At 34.6% G+C, this 22,948-nt stretch overlaps 1 protein-coding gene and 1 long non-coding RNA gene across 2 annotated transcripts in view; one reads left to right on the top strand and one right to left on the bottom strand.

Moving 5' to 3' along the window:
• The window catches only part of LOC145258145 (uncharacterized), an 81,483-nt gene extending 63,683 nt beyond the window's left edge, over nucleotides 1-17,800 (bottom strand). Inside the window, exon 1 of the long non-coding RNA XR_013864055.1 lies at nucleotides 17,611-17,800. This is a non-coding gene — a long non-coding RNA (uncharacterized LOC145258145). The remainder of the gene's footprint in view (nucleotides 1-17,610) is intronic.
• A 194-nt stretch (nucleotides 17,801-17,994) lies between these two features.
• Nucleotides 17,995-22,948, top strand: part of LOC145258144 (protein PRRC1-A-like) — a 108,236-nt gene continuing 103,282 nt past the window's right edge. Inside the window, exon 1 of the mRNA XM_080115930.1 lies at nucleotides 17,995-18,017. The gene's annotated coding sequence lies outside the window, so the exon portion shown is untranslated. The remainder of the gene's footprint in view (nucleotides 18,018-22,948) is intronic.

A 22,948-nucleotide genomic window follows, 5' to 3' on the forward strand; every position in this document is an offset into this window, starting at 1 on the left:
CGAACGATTCGAACCCCGCAACACGAGACATCTCTGGCTCGATTAGCGAAGACCGTATCAATTAGGCTACCATTAACCACGTGAAATAACGTCGAATTTAAACATTTTAATTTTAAATGTTAATTTACGTCAGTCAGACAGTGATCTAATCGTTATACGATGATCTATGCACACACACACACACACACACATATATATATATATTGTATTTTGTGTACAGAAAGTTGTTAGATGAGACAAGTCATTGGTACCGTCGGTTTCAAGCCCGATAATTAGAACTCAGAGCTGAGTATTGGCTGAAGAGAGCTTGATATGGATATCTTAAACGGTCTTAATTATCGGGCTTGAAACCGACGGTACCAATGACTTATCTCATCTAACAACTTTCTGTAAACAAAATACAAAATATAAATATGCTCTTATTTTTCGGATTGCCCTTTTAATTGAGCAGTTTGATAAATTTCTTTTTCCAAAAAAACTAATCAAACACACACACACATACATATATATATATATATATATATATATATATATATATATATATATATATATACACACACACTATAATAATTATTAAATACCTACAGACACTAGTGTTTCATCCTTTCGGGAATCTTCAGTGCAGGGTGTCACGATTTACACCAGTCGATAGATTCGAACTCTGGCTTCGTTAGCAAATACTGTATCCGTTAACCGTGTGAAATAACGTTGAAATTTAAACATTTTATTTTTAAATGTTTTTTTTTTTTTTACGTCTGTCATTATATGATGATCTGTTCACAAGAGCTAAATTGACCGACTTAATTCAACTGAAAGTGCTCAACGACAAGAAACGAGTTTCTTAAAGGGGCTGACATAATTATTTGCTATAATAATTATTAAATACCTACAGACACTAGTGTTAACACCAGCCAATAGGTTCAAACCAGGAGAGAGAAGCCATCTCGGGCTTCATTAGCAAAGACCGAACCCATTCAGCTACCGTTACCCGCGTGAGATAACATTGAAATTTAAACATATATATATATATATATATATATATATATATATATATATATATACTAGCAAGGGTACCCGGCGTTTGCCGGGTGTTTGTTAGATGTGTCTGTGTAAGGGGGGGGGGGTAAAGTAAAGAATAACCGAAGTAATAATCCTGTTTCAATACAAAAAAAAAAAACGATGTTAAACTTCCAAAAAAAAAAAAAACGGAAAAACGAAAACAGAAAAACAACATCGAACAAAACGAAATAAAACGGAAATGATGTATTATATATTTATTTAAAAAAAAAATGGAAAGAATCCTTGTTTTTTTTTTGGGGGGGGGTTAGTGTATAAATGTTGGGAAATAAATGGTAATCAAGCAACGTAAAAGTAAGGGTGGTGCGTTTCATCGAATAGGAAACATCGAATGGAAAGGCACAGTAAAAATCCATTCCAGTTTTAGATAATCAAACGAGTTATTGCCATTACTAAATATTACAGCGAGATAATATAGCTCAATATATAAAAACGTAGAGCTTATTATAAATGTAAGAATTGAAGTTAAATTCTGTATAGTGAAATATACATAGAAATAAATTCAAATTGAGAATTTCTTGTTTGAGACAAGGAATATATGGGAAAAAATTAAATTCATTTCCTTAATTCATAGATTTTCAATAATGGCTCTTATCATCAGAGGAAATGAAATGCAATTAGCAAAATTATCAGTTATGAATAAACAGATTTTGCTCGTCAGCACATATATTCAAAATCTTTAAAACGGCATAGATAAAGGATATTATACAGGCTAGGTAATCCAACGTTGAAAAGGGTTCAATTATTTCTCGGATATTTCTGCCAGGTCGGATGAATAATAATCCAAAGTGAAATTTGTAGGTAATAGTACTGATTTTAAAAAAAAAAATGACTTGGATGCCATCAGCAAGAATCGAAACCAAAACATTTAGTGCTCCAACCGCATTCCTTACCGTTTGGACTATGGGCAGATAGATAAGAAAGATTTAAAATTAAACCATTTCAAGCTATGAATGAATTTGCGCATGCACAAAAGTAAAAGAAATATGTCGGCAAGTTTAAATGAACATTTTACATTTCAACTTGCCGACACATTTTTCTGTACGCGTTATTCATCAATCCAAACAAAGATTTTACTGGTTATAAACCGTCCTTGGTGTATGATTACCATTTCCTGTTAATTTCAGCGTCATGTGACCAATAGTTTAAGAGCTGATTGGTTGAATATTTCCACACAGACAGATACGCACACATACATACATACGTTTAGTGTTTTATTTATGTAGATCGGAACAATAAAGAAACGGATAGTTCTTATAATGTCATGAAGTGCAAAGGTCGTTAAGCGGCTTCATCAGCGATGACTTTTCCCTGCAACCTCTATCTCACAGTAGAGACGTTAGAGTTTGTCTCTGCTTTATCTTTATTTTCATGGCAAGTGCTCGACAGCTTCAATCTATGCCCCCCCCCCTCGCCAAACTTTCAAAAGAAACACTCGTCTGGCTGAAAACACCATCAATAATTCCCCACCTCTTTATTTGTACCTAAACCTAAAGGTAGATTCCATGAACAAAGCTTCTTTCTTAGAACTGCACGCCTGTCGAACTGTCTTCCGTTTTCCTGCTTTCCAGCAGACTACAATCTTATTGTTTTCAAGTCCAACGTAAACAAGTTCTTGATAAGCCGTTCCACTTAAGTTAACAAATTTACCGAATTTCCATTACTAACAATTACTATATTGTCCAATTGACAACTGTACACTCTTAACCCTTATCCTCGAGTGGTCTCTGAGCCTTGATAAGTGGTGATTTCTATGTAAAAAAAAAGAACGTTCAAATTAAAAATATTTTAATTTTATTCAACAAACATAACACGGACTCTCAGTAATTGTACAAATTAGATTTGTACGTGTATTTCATTACGTTTATATATCTCATAAGTAGCAACGTTTCGGAGGCGGGGGTGGGGGGGGGAACATGAAAGGGGGGAAAGTCTGATTCACGAGAAGTAAGTAACACTCACTCAAAGGAGAGGATGTAGTTCATTCACCGAGGCTTAAAAGTGAGAAAGAAAAAGTTTGTATGGAAGGAGAGATAAAAAAAAAAAAAAAAAAAAATCCCACGGTTTACAAAATAAAAAAACAAACAAAAAACAAATGATACATAAATCAAATTGGCTCCTCTTTTGAAAAAAGTAGAGTGTCAAAAGCAGAAACTTTTTCACATCATCTGCGCAAAATATATAAATACCCTTTTGGCCTTTTGACATCTGACTATAGAGTCGACGAAATGCAAAGGAGAAACAGACAAGCATTTATTCTAAGAAAATAAATAAATATTATTATGATTATTACAAGCATAACCCGTGTCCCGGCGTTGCCCGGAGAAATCAGAACATGAAACGTTAATTCTAGTTTTAAATGTAATAAATAAATAATTAAATAAATAAATAATTATTATATTTACAAGGAGTTTTCACACAGGCCATCATCAAAGATTTTTCTCTGTCAAAAACTTGCGGTGTTCCCTGGGGTCTAAGTGACAACAAGCCTTCCCAGATTTCTAGTACATTTTATCTTTTTGATAACTTTTGTAAATGAACTTTCGTTATCACAACAGCCGTTTACCATTGATTTCTCGCTGGAAACGACAATTGATCTTTTAGAAGTGTAAGCCATGTTTAGTTTCAGAACAGTTTCCGATGGTTCGTTGTTCTACACAAGTTCTGGGAGGTAACTGGTTCGCAGTAGAGAGAACAGTTTAATGGTTTCGGCTTCCATTCGTTTTAGAGAGGTCAGTTCAGATTATAAAGAAATAATTTTGGGTTTTCCTTTCGATAAATAATGCTCTCTCAATATGTTTAATGCTTTGCAGCCATCGTCCAGGGCTTCTCTCATTACCAGTGATAGACTTCAGTCATCTAAACACTGTATTAATTCCACAAAGACAGTTGCGTTCTTTTTAATGAAGTCGGGGTCGTTTCTGTTTTCAGGTAGTGTTTGAAGTACTTTGTGTAGCTTTTGAATTCGTAGATATCCTAAAAATTTCACTTGCCACAATTCGAATTTTGATTCGGATCCATCGAAATAAAGATGCACGCTGGGCGCATAACCTCTAGAAGTGTAAGCCATGTTTAGTTTCAGAACAGTTTCCGATGGTTCATTGCTCTACACAAGTCCTGGAAGTTGGAATCCACAGAGCAAAAGATTCTTTCCGTGTTGACACGAAGAAAACATATGCAAAATTGCTACAGAAAGAGTTGATATTTATGGAGCAATTCTGGTTTCTGATTGGTTGGTAGCAGAACATGAATTAATTCGATTCGTCAGTTCCTAGCAGCATCGTTTATAAATAGAATCGTCCAACTGTGTGGGATCATATTCCATTACACTCAAAAATATTGTAATAGATCTTCAGTGGAAGTCTAGTTAGTGTCTTCTTTCCTTCCTCCTTGACCCTTCACAACTATTTGGTGTGGTGCCAGTTGATGTTGGCATTACAACTTTTATAAGGGAGGGTTTACTTACAATCATACGGGTTTTTTAGAGGGAGTTAATTGCAATTATTATCATTATTATTATTTACTCACAAGAAGTAGTCACACAGGACATCAAAGATTTCTCTTTGATAACAATTTGTGGTATTCTCTGGAGTCTGGGTGACAACAAGCCTCCTCAGATTTCCCGTACTTTCCCCCTCTTTCGGTAACCTTTTCAAAAGAATTTGTGTTATCGAAAGAATAACCTACCATTGATTTCTCATTGGCAGCAACCATTGGTCTTCACTGGAATTTGGGACACAAAAAGCCTTCCCAAGGTCCCAGTCCTCTTTGCACTCATCTTGCGGAGGTCTGGCTAGTGCTTTCTCTCTTTCCATCCTCCTTGATCCTCATTTATTTAGCATGGCATTAGTTTATGGTCACACACACACACACACAAAGGGGTAGTGGCTGAAATGCAGTGGCATATGGGGGTACTTTACTATTCTACAGTCTCAGTTTTCATTATTCCATGTGATGTTCCTTTGTGTTTTACATCTGTAGCCGTTTTTTTTGTGTCCAGTTTGTCTCTGTAGTTCAGGTGTGGTGTTAGTTTCCGCATTCTATTGTTTTCCTACATATATCTGCAGTTTTAATTATTATTATGCTGTATCTTTTCATCCATCTCCCTGGTTCCAATCTCTCCCATTCTTTTTTCAAAGTTTTTCAGTTTTGTTCCTAGCACTCCTATTATTATTATTATTATTATTATTATTATTATTATTATTACACATGAAAAGTACTCACACATACCATTAGCAGTGATTACTAACCGTGATGTTCTATGAAATCTGAATGATACAAGTCTCACCATACTTACAGTATTCGCCATCTCTTTCAATAACCTTTGCAAATGAATTGTGTTATTGCAACAGCCACTTACCATTAATTTCTCGCTGGCATTGGTTTAACTGAAATTTGGCAGGCAATAAATCTCTCTAAATTTCTAGAACTCTACACACTCATCCGGTAGAGGTCTGATTAATGCTCTGCCTCCTCAATCCTCCCATCATCCTCATGAATTGACATTTCATTCTACCGAGCTACTAAATTACAGAAAACATTCAACCTGAATTGTTTAAATAAAAATAAATTCCAATCGATTTCATCGATTACGTATTCTATTCAACCCTATAATTATTTTAGTAATAGACAATAAAAGGGATTCACCAGTCATTTTCATTGATAATCAATAGTGAAATCGAAACGTTTGTCAAAAGTTGTCAATGAAAATAGCATCCCTAATCTGTCTACTGCAGTTGTTGTTGATTTTAGCAACAATTTTTAAACCAGAGAAACGCAAGGTTGGGACATCTAGCTAATAAATTGAATACTCTATGTCGTTCATAGCCATCAATGTATCCATGCAGTCCAATTATTATGATAAACGACATCCGAAATAGCTGCACAGATACAAGTGGAGTCTAAATGATGGCAACAGATAAGGTGTGAAGTCGGATGTCAGGAGTTTGCAATTTTTGCAGGAGTCAGTATTTAAAACCGGTTCTAAAATCAGTTTCTCTCAAAACTCCCCCACCTGTAACAAACTATGAGGAAATCTCAAAGTGTATCATAAGACCCTAACCCTCACCCCATAAGAGCAAAGCAAAATTGGGTTAGTTTGTACGCACTGTTAAGAACTGGTAATTATAAGAAAAATTCATATGAGTCACTCTTAGCAAAAAGTATCTGACATTTCAAATAAATATGTATAAGCGGATAAAGGGCAAATAGTCTTTTCCTTCTTTCTTTCCTTTAAAGAATGGTAGGTTTGTTTACTTGAAAGGTCTGCATTGTTTTTGATTTCCCGGGGGCACCGGAAGTAAAGGCTGTCACTGCTCACATTTTTTTTTTCTTTTTTGACAGATGAATGTTTTCTACAAGAAAAAAAAAGAAAAGCAGAGGGAGGGATCATTTATTTCACTGACACCCACCCGACAAATATAGTGGAAGAAAGAGCTTAATGTGTAGTCAGGTATAGCACACGTTAAACGCAAGCAGTACCAGCGCTAGGGTCTCATTTGCAAATCCTACTCCCAATGGATGATACAGGACCCCCAACTAGGGAACTAGTATTTGTAAAAGCAGAAAGGTCTTAATTTGTTTTAAATTAAAAGGAAAAAGAGGGAGGGACAATAACATCAATCTTTGGTGCATTTTAGGCCAGGAAACCGGTATCTTCAGACAGCCTGATCTGGTAGCATGATAAAGATGGATTTGAAAGATCGAGGGATAAATAAAGACCTGTTCAGAGATAGGTTAGTTTCTAAAAGCTGCTAAACACCATGTCAGTGTGTAAAACAGATATTAAATCAACGACAGTGACGACGACGACGATGATGATGATGATGACAACGATGATGATGAAGATAATGATGATGACGATGATGATGATGATGACAACAATGACGATGACGATGATAATGATAACGATGCTGATGATGTAAAAATCATTTATTGCCTACTACATAAATAATAGGAATGGTTAGGACAGATGTTATTCATAAATACAAACAAATTGTGTTTGTTTGACGGGCGTGTACACGATGCAGATCTCCATCCGTGCGTAAAATGTTTATTGATTTTTTTTTTAATATTATTCCTTGACTAGAGAAAAAATTCAACTCCAAAAACAAACGGAGAGTGATCTCCCCTCTTTCCTACAACTCCTTTCTTACAAAAGAGATATTTTTTAACTCACCGCTCATCATGTGCCAGAGGCCATTCAAGGATAAGGGTTAATGGGTACCGTGATGGTGGAAATTGGATGAGCTAAATTATTTTAGAGGACGGCTAATTAAGAACTTGTTTACGTTGGACTTGAAAACAACCATGTTATAGTTAGCTGGGAAACAGCTCTGCGGTTCAAAATCAATAAGGTAGAAAATTAATTTTTAATGAAAACAGTTTTCGAAGATAATTAGTAAAACTTGAGTTTTGCTTAAAAAAAAAAAATAGAAAGAAACCAGAGAGTTCCAATCGTAAGAAAGGGGGGGGGTAATTTTTCTGAAAACTTAATCCAATTTAGCAAAACTCAGTGTTTGCTACATGTCTTACAAAACTGTTTTCATTAACAATAAACTTTCTATCTTATCATTTTGCATAATTTTTGGATATTTTCATTACTGTGACATGACACGTAAATAGATACCATTCGTTTTACTTGAAATTCAATATTTCGATTCTCGAATTTCGCTCTAATAACGACGAGGCACCATGGAATTTTAATTATATACTAGCAGACCACCTAGCATTGCCCGGTCATAAGACATGCTTAAATATGATATTTTCATTCATGCAGATTACGTATTTATTATTATGGAAACAATTCTCTATAGGTTATTATATTGAACCTAATATGATAGTAGTGAGATCTAAACTACAAAAAATGTCTATATGACTTGAATGCCATCAGCTAGAATCGAAACCATAACATACACCTCTCCAACCTCATTCATTAGTCTCTGAGCCATGCCCACATAAATTCACTTGTGATTACATTTTTTAAAAGATGATATCGCCCGATCCTTGAAGACAAGATTCAAACAGACATCATATATATATATATATATATATATATTTCATCCCATTTTTAAAAGATGGAATCGCCCGATCGTCGAAGACAAGATGCAAGCAAGCAAGGTTTCACAGTTTTAAAATTATGTAGATATCCATGTGAGTGTCATAAATTAGTTGAAAAATAAACAAAATCTAATATAAAGTATTTCGTATATTTTTAAAGAAGATATACTCTCTCTCTCTCTCTCTCTCTCTCTCTCTCTCTCTCATCAATTGTGGAATGGTAGGAGTCACTTCTCATAGTCGTCCTTGATATTCTGACTTCTTAAAATAAACATGTTCCTTTAATCAACCCCCACAAAAGTCGCATGGTGTTAAATCACGACTTATAGCCGGTCATTCATGTGAACCATTTTCCAAGGAAACTGAATAACTGAGTGAATACTGCTATTCAACAAGAGTTTCTAGGAAGATCGATTGATGCCCGTGCGGCTTGAGAAAATGTAGACATATTGCATGGAAAATGGTGGACATATTGCATTTTAAATAAAATCTCGCATTACATATGTCGTTCTCATATTCATTTCTTGTAAAAAAAATATGATTCATAAATGAATTATAAGATTTTGTAAATAGGAAATAACTTTTTGATCAACCTGTATATTTGTATTTTTTTCTGTTACTAAAGAAAATATCACACCGGATATTGATGGATTCGATTGGAAGCTCAATTTTCAACTTAAAAGAACAGACACTGATAATTGATTGGCTAGTCAGAATCAAAAATTGATTTTGTAACTTCAGAAGGGCTTTCGATGGGTAGCTAATCTGTACAAGTCCTGGAGATAAAAAAGAGCTTTCGGTGGGTAGCTGATCTGTATAAGTTTTGGACTTAAAATTTTGCAGGAAAAGAGCAAAGATCCAATATTTTATGGAGTGGTTCCGGTTTCTGATTGGTTGATAGCAAAACATGGATCCATTTGATTGGTCAGTTTCTATCGCCAGTGTCAATAAGTAGAACCTTCCAACTTTCTTTAATCATAGTCTCATTTATATGAGGTTGAGTTTCCTTGCTGCTTTGGTTGCTTGGATTGGTTGGTTGTTTTTGTTTTATGGCATATCAACCCTTTTCAGGTTATTTAATGCCGAATCCAAAGATTTTGAACAACAATTTTTTTAATAGAATATATTTGCTGTTTTCAAGTCGGTTTCTATTTAACCCATAGTTGGGACCCTAACAGGTACTACCACTCTGGGTCAGAGTGGACCTGGGAGCAATGGCAATTAAAGGGTGACTCCACACTCCCCAAAGCCCGCAAGCTGGATATAGTTTAAGGTCATATCCAGGAATCCAGGACCTGGTTGCTTGGAGACTTTGGTAGAAAGTAGCAGTAAGGAATCCATTCTTGGCAATTAACCTGGCAGGTGTAGAGCCAGGAACTGGCCCACTACCTGTCAGACTGTGGTACACCACCTGGGTATTACTCAGGCCTTGCCACCCAGCTTTCGGGTGGGGTAAGTTTATTGTTTGCCGCCTGAGGCGCCTGGACCAAGGAATGCCGACGGGATGCTCAGGCAATTTTTGATAGGTAAAGTACCCCTCCTTTAGGGGAGCTTAATTGTCATCTCCATTTTCCGACCTTGTGTCACATCATGCTGTGGTGGGCAACATGTAACTCTGTACCCTCATATATGTAATAAAATATTACAACTGTTATTGATGACAAAATTTGAAAATCAGATCAGCATCACTTTATTATATAGAAGAAGAAAATCAATTTGGTTCCCTTTAACCATATTAGCATTTCTATTTCTGCTTTGTATTTAAATAGAATGTATCGTAGCATGTCTTTTTTGCTTTTTTAAATACACCAAATAGAAATATGTCATATGGTTCCTTAATGTTTTCCAAAGAGTTTCATATAAGTTTGTCATAGAGATATACGTTCAGCTCTTTGTAGTGCAGTGTTCATTCAAATCTTTATGCGTGACGTTGATTGTTATGATTATGTGTCAGTTATCTTCATTCATGGAGATGCACCGTATCATGAAATGACTGAAAATATGCATTTACTTACTATCTTTCGGCAGTCAATCGTTTCATTATTTTGTTGGTTGGTTGAGTTGGTAGGTTGTTTTACGGCATATCAACCCTTTTCGGGTTATTTAATGCTGAATCCAAAGATTTTTAAGAAAAATTTTTTAATAGAATATATTTGTTGTTTTCAAGTCGGTTTCTATTTAACCAATAGTTGGGACCCTAACAGGTACTACCACTCCGGGTCAGAGTGGACTTGGGAGCAATAGTAATTAAAGGGCGGTTCCACACTCCCCAAAGCCCACAAACTGGAGCCTTACCACTGGATATAGTTTAAGGTCATATCCAGAACCCATTATTTTGTGCACCATTTTCTTCTCTAGGTTCAAACAACACAAAGAAAATGCAGAACAAAGACAGATTTTACGTTATTTAAATTTTATTATTTTTTTCTAGCGATTATGTTTGTAAGGGAAGGAGAGCATAGAATGTCCTCACTTTTCAAAATCAATTCTGCCTCTATCGTTTTCCAATCAGCTCACCATACCAAAATCTGTTTTTATTTTTACACACTCTTTTAGAATAATAATAATAACAACTAGCAGGACCTGTGGAAATTCCACAGGGGACTCATTCCTATGTAATATATTGATGTTGGCATCGATTTTTATATGCTATAAAGTTGCAATTTCAAAAATAAAAAAAATATATCCTTATGACTTTGGTTCATTAGCTTGAATCGAAACCAAAATAAAAACTTATGGAAAAAAAAAAAAAAAAAAAAATATATATATATATATATATATATATATATATATATATATACTAGCAAAAGTACCCGCCGTTGACTGGGTTCCAAAGCAGCCTACAGAAAATGGACTCTGATTTATGAAAGTATGATAGGTTATGAAAAGGAAGGGTTGTGAAGAGATAGCTTCGAATTTGGGGGTATCAAAACCAAAGCAAAATATGATGAAAGTAAAAATAAAATAGATAAACCCCATAATTTATTATACCATACCTGTTCACACTGAAACACTTATCACAATATTCTGTAGATCTATATTAAAAAAAAACCTTGTTAAACTTTGTGACATATTTCAATTCTATGGAGATCAGGCGCAAACGAACACCCCATAATTTTATTATACCATATTTCTTCAAACTAAAACATAATTATCAAAGTATACTTACACAGATAGATATGAAAAGTCTTTATTAAAGTTTGTGCCTATTTCTATTCTATGGAGGCCAGGTGCGAACGCAAACCCCACAATTTTATTATACCATCCCTATTTAAGTTAAAACATAGTTATCAAAGTATTATTATGTACATTTATATCAAAAACACTTGTAAACGTTTTTTTTAATTTTGAAATTTTTTATTTCCATACTTTGTGGACCAGGCACGTACGCAAACCCCACAATTTTAATGAATCATCATCATGCCAGATCAAACATACCATTCCTGTGTCTCAATACATCTTCTATTATTATATGTGATCAGTTTTCTATAATAGTCAACCATATAGGAGCCTATTCGTGACCAGACACACACACATACGTTCAGCTTTATATTATATATATATATATATATGTCAGCTCATGTCATATGCTACTGGTACCATGTAACCCAGTACTACCTGCCTCATGGTCGGGTCACCAGCGACTACACTGGTTCCTCCACCAGACTTGTTTGGTGAGGAGGGTGGCTAGTCTCCCTGAAGGATTAAAAACAAGACCTTCCAAAGGGCGGATGAACCCTTTTTCAGGGTCAACGGCCAACTAGCACCATGTGTGTTTGTGTGCATGTATATGTGTGTTGGGGGTGGAGAGGGCTCCCGTAAGCCGAGGTGAAGGCAACCTTTCTAAGAGAATCAAATCTCTGATTTAAAAAAACCATAAAGCGGGAGACCAGTACCCGCATTAAGCTGGTCTGCAGTTTAACTTGTTGCTGGCTATCTTGCTCTTGCTTGTTGCTAGATCTCAACATTTTGAACGGAGAGAGAGACTTAGCTGTCGTACAAAGCTAAGACTCTGTAACATCATCTGTGTATAGATACTACCTCAGGCATTTTTCTATTAAAATGGTCCTGTGGCGAGGGAAGTCATTTTTGGGATCATAGACTTAAAGTGTCTGAGGAAGTGGCACTCGTCTGACAAGACGTTACAATCATCATATATATATAACTTGAGTTCCTTCAGCCATAATCGAAAGCGAAACCAAAACTGATGAAGAATTCTTGGTAAAATTATTTATTACAAGAAATAGAAGAACATAACAATTAAACAACCCGGATGTAAGTGTGACACACAAAAGAACACACACACACTATCGTATTAATATATAGATAATAATAATAATAATAATAATAATACTGAAAAACTTTGAAAAAAAAATGGGCGAGATTGGAATTAGAAGGATGACCGATAAGATACAATGGATAACAATAATGAAAATGACTGAAATATTAAGGAAAACCCTTGAACGCACATGATCTATAGTCAGACATATAGAAACTGCTAGAGAGATAAAACACAAAAGGACATAACATGGAAACTGTATAATTGTAAGTTAAGTCCTCTACGCTCATGCCTTTTTTTTTTTTCTTTGTGTGTGTGTGTCACCATAAACTGACGCCACATGAAATAAGTGACGATGGTCAAGGAAGATGGAATGACCGAGGAGTGAAAGCACTTGACAGACCTCCGCTTGATGAGTACAAAGAGGACTGGAACCTTTAGGAAGCTTATTGAAAACCAATGGTCACTGTCAACGAGAAATCAATGGTAAGTGGCTGTTGCGATAACGCACAATTATTAGGAAAATTGAAAGATAAGAGCGTGATACAGACATAAACAGAAGCCAAAGAGAGTCCAGCATAAGCGACCAGAGACTGGTCACTTTTATGTTGGATTTAAAACCGACGGTACCAATGTTTTTCTAATCTTCTGTAACACACACACACACACACACACACACACACACACACACACACACACACATAATGAATCTATAAGTCCAAGCTTTTGGTGAGGAGATTCCACTTAGCTTATTACCTACATTTGCTTATCAATCTCAAGGTGTATATGTACCTCTATAAACGTGTGTGAGCATATCCCGTGTGTGTATGGAAGCATATGTGGTAGTGTGTGGGTGTATATGCATATATGTTCACATGTGCGGAGGTGTTCGTGGGTGCATGGGTGTCTAATTCAAAGTTTTATGAAAGACTTGGTTTTGAATAGTGGCCGTACAAGTTGTTCACCATTCCAAGTCAAAAATGTTGGAAGGGTTATATTCAAATAGATCTTGACCTTATTGGCTATACCCGTACCCCTCCTGCTGCTAACCCTGCTCGCCCTACACTTTTGTTTCCATCATTCACACTGAGGAAGATCGAAGGATCGGTCGAAATTATGTGCTTTTGAAAGAAACATTCTTGGTTTTATTTCAAAAAACTTTTCTTATTCCTACACGTCAACACATAGGAAATAAATACAGAAAAGATATAAACATTTATATATTTTTCGTATTGATTTTTTATTTATGTATATATATATATATATATATATATATATATATATATATGTGTGTGTGTGTGTGTGTGTGTGTGTATAAGAGAAAGAAAATTAAAACTCTACGTTGAACTTTACAATCAAAATTTATTATTCGACTGAATACTCCAAAAAACAAGTTACAAAGTCCTTATTCCGTAGAGATTCAAAAAATGCTATTCTTGTTATTCTTCTCATCAGAGGACATAAAGAAATCAGCAAATTATATTTGTAGCAATGCTAGAATTTGCTAGTTAAGGCATTAAGTGAAACCGCAATTTACTGTAGTTATAAATTGCCAAATAAAAAAAGAAGTGAAAAAATGTTGGATATGTAAAAAAAATATAAAAACAAACTGTGCATATATTTCAGCTTGCATGAAAATCATCTCAAGTTGATCCGAAATGCAAAATAGTTCTTTAGAGAGAATAGAGTCCAAAATCAGTCCAGCGTGACGATGCATATAATCCGATTGGAAATGCTGAAATAATGAAAATTGTTTTTTTCCAGACAGTGCAGTAACCCAAAGAGAAGTCTCCAGTCAAATGGGACAGAGCAATAAAAGGAGGGAAAACCAGTACGAGAACCTTCATCATCGGCTTAATTAGAAAAAGTCATATATATATATATATATATATATATATATATATATATATATATATATATATATATAAATCAAAGATGGTGTAACAAAATGAAAAATAATTGCAACTTCTCTTCCAATCATCGAATATTGTAACCATGTCCATATTCCTTTGTTTTCTTTTAAAGTTGATGAGTTCCTTTCCTTCTGATGAGTTAAGGGCGAAATAAATTAAAAAATTGACATAATAATTACAGGAATGATTCTGCACTACGAAACAGGTGCTGTCAAGAATTGAGCATTTCAATGCACTTTAAGAAATGAACAATGATGGTCAACATCTTGAAATTTGGAATATAGACCTTTTGTCATTTATCCCCAAAACAGTGTTTCATGGTAAACAACTGATGACCCCCGAAATACGATTAGGGCGATTGTGAATTAATGAAAGCAAGTTGATTCAGCGATTGCATGAGATTAAATGACTTACTGACACAATAATTTTCCAACAAAGGACTAAAAAAACTTTTAATGACTACTGTACACTCATTTAACTCTTATCCTTCACTGGAATCCAGGCCTTGATAAGTGGTGACTCCTTTATTTATTTATGTGTGTGTGTGTGTGTGTGTGTGTGTGTGTGTGTGTGTGTGTGTGTGTGTGTGTGTAAAGTAATGAAATCAAATGTTTGTTTTTATATTTTTTTTACATATCCAACATTTTTCACTTCTTTTTTTTATTTGGCAATTTATAACTACAATAAATTGCGATTTCACTTAATGCCTTAACTAGCAAATTCTAGCATTGCTACAAATATAATTTGCTGATTTCTTGATGTCCTCTGATGAGAATAATAATAAGAATAGCATTCTTTGAAACTCAGCGGAATAAGGACTTTGTAAATTGCTTTTTGGAGTATTCACTCGAACAATAAATTTTGATTGTAAAGTTCAACTTACAGTTTTAATTTTCTCACACATATATATATATATATATATATATATATATATATATATATATATATATATATATATAAAGAATTAATCGTTAACCTTTGTGTCACGTGTCGGTGCTTGTAAAGATAGAGTCGACGGATCGATTTTGTAAATATGTCATTTTAAGCAAAAACAACAGTACTTACTTGTCATGCTGAAAATAGTAATATATCCTAAAATTACGAAAATTCATCGAATAGAAAATTACTTATAGTTAAAAGTAATTTTTACGGAAAATTTGGAGAAATTGCATTTTCCCTAGATGTGAACACCTTGAAGATTGCGAATAGTGTGGGTATACTTATCTCCCTTTTCGCCACTGTAATGGCTGACTTTTTTTTTTTTTTTTTTTTTTTTTTGTTTTTTTCGGACCATAGCGATAAACATTTTGCTATACTAAAAACACATTAGTAGTTGTTCTACTCGATGAACTTTCTTATTTCTGGATATATCACTATTTGCGACATGACAATTAAGTAAGTACTGTTATTTTTGCTTACAACCACATATTTAAAGAAATAGAAGTATCGGCTCCATCTTAATAGACAACCACAGGTCCTTGTGGTTACACCGACCAAGATCTTGTGAACATTTGATGTTTGAACTTTTTTTTTTTGTAAAATTTTACCCTTTGCCTCCACGCTGTTTATAGATAAGTAAAATGATATTTTTTCCTATGTCTTCCCCCCCCCCCCGTGGTGCAAGTACACTCTGGCAATACCTGAATTTTATGTAACATATTTTAGACTGGCAGGTTTACTTTACTATATAAATTTAACGTAAAATCATCAGTTAGTTTTTGATCACAGAACGAGTAACCATTTTTGTATAAACTGATTTCCATTTTAGAAATATAAAAAAAACGAATGGTTACCCTTACGCTATGTGATCGAGAACTAGTCAGGAAGTGGGTGATCATTTTACGTTAATAAAGTGAACCCCACTCTTATATATATATATATATATATATATATATATATATATATATATATATATATATATATATAAAGGCTCCTTCAGTCTTTTGACAGACCATGGATAACCACCGTAGGAGGAGTACCTGCGCATGAAAAGTTTTTTTGTTTTTTGTTGTTTTTTTTGTTGTTTTTTTTGTGGCAAGAGTTTCGCAATCCTCAACCACACTTCTCCTTAGTCGACATTGTTAAATACCAGTGGCAAGTGAAACGTATGTTCAGGACGACTGGAAACAAATGCCGAGATAAGCAGAGAGCACATCCAGCGCCTAGAACTCCCAAATGGTCACCCATCTAGTACTAACCAGGCTCAACGTTGCTTTGGTGATCTGACGAGAACCAGTGTGTCAACGCGATTAGGACGTGTATATATATATAATCCCTAGTATTTTCATGATGTTGTCATTTAATCATACGCAAAAATGGTGTCTCATTTTCCGTTGACAGCGTGGGGGCAAATCTTGAGACATTACCCTCCCTTCCACAGACTGAAACAAATCGTACAAAAACAAAGCAACTAAGTTTACTAATCATTATCGCAATTTAAAAAGAGAAATATATATTTAAAAAAAAAAAAAAATGGCTTAAATCACAGAAATGTTGCACACATGTTATATATAGCGATAGTAGTAGTATTAAAAAATATGGCAGGTAAGCTAGACAGTAATGCTGGTTTCATTCCCAGAAGGTATTTGTCAGGCTAAATGTTCAAACGAATTGCATTTAATCTTACGAAATCCTTCTAGGAGTGAAACATAAAAGTTATTGTTTAGCTTACTTGCCATAAGTATATATATATATATATATATATATATATATATATATATATATATATATATATATATATATATAGCTCTACTCATGTATTGAGCACGGTTAAATACTGAAACGATAACATCTACTACATAGCTAAAGAATAAATATACTTATAGCAAGTAAGCTAAGCAGAAACGTTTACACACCCAAGAAAAATTTCGAAATCGGAACAGAAGCGAATAAAGACAGAAGAATAAAGGGAGCAATTCTTATTGGAGTACCTTACCTTACTGCAGTTTTATGGTATCACCGATTTGGCACCAATCGATTGTCGGAGACAGCTCTGGTAATCGACAATAATATGAAATTGCAGTAAAATGTTAAGGCTCCGTTCATTTATTACTAAACAAACAAACAGACACACACACACACACACACACACACACACACACACACACACATATAAACCTGCCAAATTTCTGTTATCATTATCATTGAATGTACAAATTCGCCAGTGTTCAATTGTTTTCGTTTTTATTATTTTTTTTTTTTTTTACGTAACATAAAAATGTACATATATACATACACACACACACACATATATATATATGAAAAATAGCTTCTCAGACTTACCTAACGTGGATATTTTTCGGTATTCGTTAGCACGGTACATGACTCCCTTGAAAGACACCCTAAAATATTCCTACTCTCTATAGAGAGCCTGCGAGACTATGTTTACTGTAAACGCTACACAATCGCGTTTCTCTCTCTGCAGCACCGAGTTTAACAGTATTATTACGCCCGACCCCCTCTCCTCTCTCCCACCTTCCCACGGAAATACGTTTACTATTCCCCTCCTTATTCCCCTCCGCTGTTGAAAGCTGTGTTTCGCCTGGCAACCAACAGTTATCTTTCTTCCACCATTCATTCATACGAACAGGAATTCACTTGTTTGGTGACATTACTTACGCTTTCGGACAGGGCCACTCCCATTGAACATTTTTAGCCACACAGAGCAAACAACGGACCAAGAACAAAGGGTAGTATCTGTTTAGTCAGAGGAGAGAGAATTCCAGGCACTTGCGCATTTTTTGTTTCCGACGATAATTTTTCCTTTTCTTTGATTTTTATTTTTCAAGACTGTCGCTTGGAACCGGGAGAGGGGGGGGGGCAAATCAAGAATTACTCCGAAAATGATAAAGTTTTGCATAATTTTCAGTTAACCCCGTAACATAAAATAAAACATTGATTATCTGTTGCGTTTCTGAATTTTTGAGATGAGGATTCATTATTCGTATGGTTTGGATCCTTCGGACTAGTGTTCTCATCTTGAGTGTCATTTTCGCAACGTTTCTGTCAATCTTTTACGAAAAACGCTCGTCTGGTTGAAACCACTGTCAATAATTTTCCCCACTCTTTATCTGTGCCTAAATCAAAACGTAGATTCCATGAACAAACCTTCTTTCTTAGAACTGCACGCCTGTGGAACTCTCTTCCATTTGCCTGCTTCCCAACTGACTACAACATAAACAAATTCTTGATGACCCCCACCCCCTCTTAAGTAATTCAATTTACCAAATCTCCATTACTAACGATTACTACAATATTATCCGATTGACTACTGTACACTCTATAACCCTTATCCTCGAATCGCCTCCGGGCCTTGATAAGGGGTGACTCCTATGTAAAAAAAATAAAAAAAAAATAAAAAAATAAAACCTCCGACATTCTTCAGGTGTATCTTGTTGAACTTGGGAATCTATGCAGAATTTGCTTCACGGGAATAACATGCTCTCCTTCCATCAACCATGATTTTTCTATCGGACACACTGGAACTTGAACCTCCAACCTTCAGGAAAATATCAATTGGAATTTTCAAATAGGTCCTTGCAGATAATTCTAACACAAATTTTAGGAGCCTTAAATCTATTTTATTTCTAGATGTAAATATCACTATTTATTACTATATATTATTACTATATGTTATTACTCTATATCATTACTATATATTATTACTATGTTATTAGTCTATATCATTACTATATATTATTACTATATATTACTATATATTTATTACTATATGTTGCTATATATATATTGTGGTATACATATGCAAAAAAGTATCATATACCGGGTGGAACGATAAAAGTGTCGTCATAGAAAAACGACATGATTCCATTTCCGTTTGATGAAAACCGTTTTTTTTTTTTTGCAGACCATCTACTAGTTGGCCAGTTGTGTACAAAACCCAAGAGCAATAGGAGTCTTCTATCATTACACAATGTTCAATGAGCGAGATTGGAGATGCACCACTGTACAACTCCTGCTCTCTACCAATCTAAGTTATGCTAACAGGACCATTGCCAGCACACTCAAAATGCAAATCCGGATGGTTCAATGCTTGAGGGCGTTCTCAAGGTGATGAAAACAAAATTTCTGGCCATGTTTTGTTTATGGTGTGGTTTCAAGTGAGGGCCACATCATGCCACCTCACATCTTTGAAGTCAGCTTGAAAGTCAACTACAAAGTGCGCCTGGATGTGCTGAAGAGTGTGGTGATCCGCTGGTGGAATCAGGTAGCCACTGGGCGACTCTGGGTGTGGCAGCAGGACTCAGCATTGGCCCACCAGTTCAAGGAGACCCAGATTTGGCTTCAGAAGGAGTGCTACGGCTTTGTACCCTTTTCTCACTGCCCCCTCTTCCCCCAACCTGAACCCGCTGGACTACTTCGTTTGATCATACGTCAAGAACATCACCAACATGACCTCCCAAAGCCAGTCTGATTGCCGCCATCTGCCAAGTATTCACTGAGCTCTCGCCGACAAAGAAAAGGCATGCTCCGAGTTCCAGACCCGTATCAAGGTGGTGATTGAGGCTGAAGGCGGCTACATTGAATAGATGTCAGCTCTACTACATAATCAAGTTATCTGAATTGATTTTTTCATTAAGTTTTGAAATAAGTAGTGTTGTTTTCTTTAGGGAGTCAATTTTTGCACTGTATGATTGCCTGCTCTAGTCGGGGACCCATTGCAGTGCACTAGGAGGAAGCTTCACATGCCTCTCCACAGTGACTTAGTCCACAATACATTGTAGTCTACATTGCACTTTAGAGAACCTATTGTTGATTTTATAAAATTATTTTATATATAACAGCTTGAATTAAATTTTAAAATGCAAAAGTCAACTATCATAATTTAATTGTGCTTGACAGAAACATTCATCCTAAAAGTGTCACTGTCTTACCAAAAAATCTACTGTTGATTTTTATATGCCTGGCTTTTCTGCTTGTCCAGTGATGATGGCTTGAATTTAAGTTTAACATGAAAAAAGTCATGTATCATGGTTCAGTTATGCTCTAAGCAGAAATAATCATTTTGAACATACCCCCGTCATATCGAAGAACCTACTGTTGATTTTATATACCTGGTCTTTTTACTTGTGTGGTAATAAAACTTCTCAAATGCACTTGTGATTTTAGGCTGTGTAAGGCGTTAACTTTGATCAAAAGCTCCTGTTCCTTTTTTCAATTATCAACTATGGATACTTTTTGAAGATATTCTGCGACAACACCTATCTAAGAACACTGCTAGATACATAAAGTGCATTTATGTGAAATTTCATAAAAATCGGCCCAGCCGTTGCAGAGTCTGTAAGAAATAAATTCACACACACACATAAACAAAATTCTTTTCATATAATAGTTATATAATAATAAATATTTGTGTGTGTGTGTGTGTGTGTGTAATTATTACTTATTTATTACTGTATATATAATCTATTATTTATATTTAAAAAATGAAAATGACACTCATGATGAAAACAGTCGTCCGAAGAATCCTAATACTATGATTAACTATCTGAACATTTATTTATTTGGGTCTTGATAAGTGGTGACGCCTTAGTTTAAAAAAAAAAAAAAAAAAAAAAAATGGATCAATTTTTTTTTTTATTCTATCCAAAATGTCCATTTTGGGGAAGCTGTATAGCTTCTACATTTATTAACTCTAGTAAGTGAGTGTTACATGGCGACTTCCTGTCCTTTAGTTCTGTCATTAGGAAAAAGAGGGGAAATCATTTTCAACTAAAGGCAATTTTTATTTTTGGCCTATTCAGAGTGGCTGCTTTAAGGGAGCTGGATATCCTCCCCCACACACATATACACCCAAAATATAGCCCTCGTGGAGATCCGGAAAATAGGCACTTCCAGATTTTAGGCTTTGATCAAAGTTCATTATCTGCTCTGCCCTCAAGGAAAGAAGAAGAAATCCTTCTCAACTGGGGCAATTTTAACTTTTGTCCCATTAAGAATGTCTCTCAAGATAGCTGCATATCCCAGAAATTAAACTGTCCTCATGGGAAAGTGATAGATAGGGACTCATTAGCTTTAAAGCTAGGATTAAAATGCAGTATCAGACTTGTCCTCAGTCAATTTTGAATTGAAAATTGTTTAATTTCAGAAGAGTTTCCAATGGATAGCTAGTCTGTATAAGTCCTGGAGATGAAAAAGAGTTTTTGGTGAGTAGTTAATCTGTATAACTCCTGTAGATTTAAAAGTTTGCAGACAAAGAGCAAAGATCTTTATTGTGTGGACATGAAAAATTATGATACTAGTTTCTGATTGGTTGCTAGCAGAGAGTATGTCCATTTGATTGGTCAGTTCCTATCACCAGCGTCTTTAAATAGAACGTTCTAATTTTCTTTAATCTTACCCTCATTATAGAAAAAAAAACATTGTAAGTCAGGTTGAGGAGTCTTTCTTAACTGGGACGATTTAAATTTTTGTCTCATTTGTAATGTTTGTTTTGGGGGAGCTGGATAGCTTCCACTTTAAAATAGCCTCATTTAGAGGTGGTAAATAGAAGTGTCTAAGCCTTTGTGTCAGGATAAAATAATAGTATAGTGAGTGGTCCCAAAAAATTGCTCTCTTTTTTTTTTTTTCAATCTCATATTTTTCTCAGCAGTGGTTTTCTTCTTAAAATCTTTTTTCACCAAATAGTAGCTGAATGATGGGAGATTGTATCCTTTAAATCTGTATTGTATTGTATCCTTCAAATCTGTATTGTATTATATTGTATTGTATCCTTCAAATCTGTATTGTATTATATTGTATCCTTCAAATCTGTATTGTATTATATTGTATTGTATCCTTCAAATCTGTATTGTATTATATTGTAATATATTGTATTGTATCCTTCAAATCTGTATTGTATTATATTGTAATATATTGTATTCTTCAAATCTGTATTGTATTATATTGTAATATATTGTATTGTATCCTTCAAATCTGTATTGTATTATATTGTATTGTATCCTTCAAATCTGTATTGTAATATATTGTATTGTATCCTTCAAATCTGTATTGTATTATATTGTAATATATTGTATTGTATCCTTCAAATCTGTATTGTATTATATTGTAATATATTGTATTATATCCTTCAAATCTGTATTATATTGTATTGTATTATATTTCATTATATCCTTCACATCTGCATTGTATTATAGTGTATTGTATTGTAATATATTGTGTTGTATTATATCCTTCAAATCTGTATTGTATTATATCCTTCGAATCGGTATCATATTATATTGTATTGTATTCTATTGTATTATATTGTATTGTATTATATTGTATTATATCCTTCAAATCTGTATTGTATTGTATTGTATCCTTCAAATCAGAGTAAAATTGAAACCTTATCAGTTGTCTGCCCTTAATAGTTAACAATATCTTCCACCTGGGCATCTTCTTGACACACAGTTACTTTCTGTTGGCTAAAAAGGCAACGAGTCGGTTAACAGAGCTGAGTTCTAGCTCAGAAGTGCAAAATTTTGTTTGTTGATGTACCTACTCAAGTGACAGCCTCATCACTAAAGAAAACCAAATCCAACAAGCCAGGGTCATTTTTAATGCTTTGACTGATATATTCGCAAAATGTTTCTCGTTCTGTTTTATTGATTAGTTTGCTTCT

This window comes from Euprymna scolopes, chromosome 33, assembly GCF_053919585.1.
Source record: "Euprymna scolopes isolate OS-2025 chromosome 33, ASM5391958v1, whole genome shotgun sequence".
In the NCBI taxonomy this organism is placed as follows: domain Eukaryota; kingdom Metazoa; phylum Mollusca; class Cephalopoda; order Sepiida; family Sepiolidae; genus Euprymna; species Euprymna scolopes.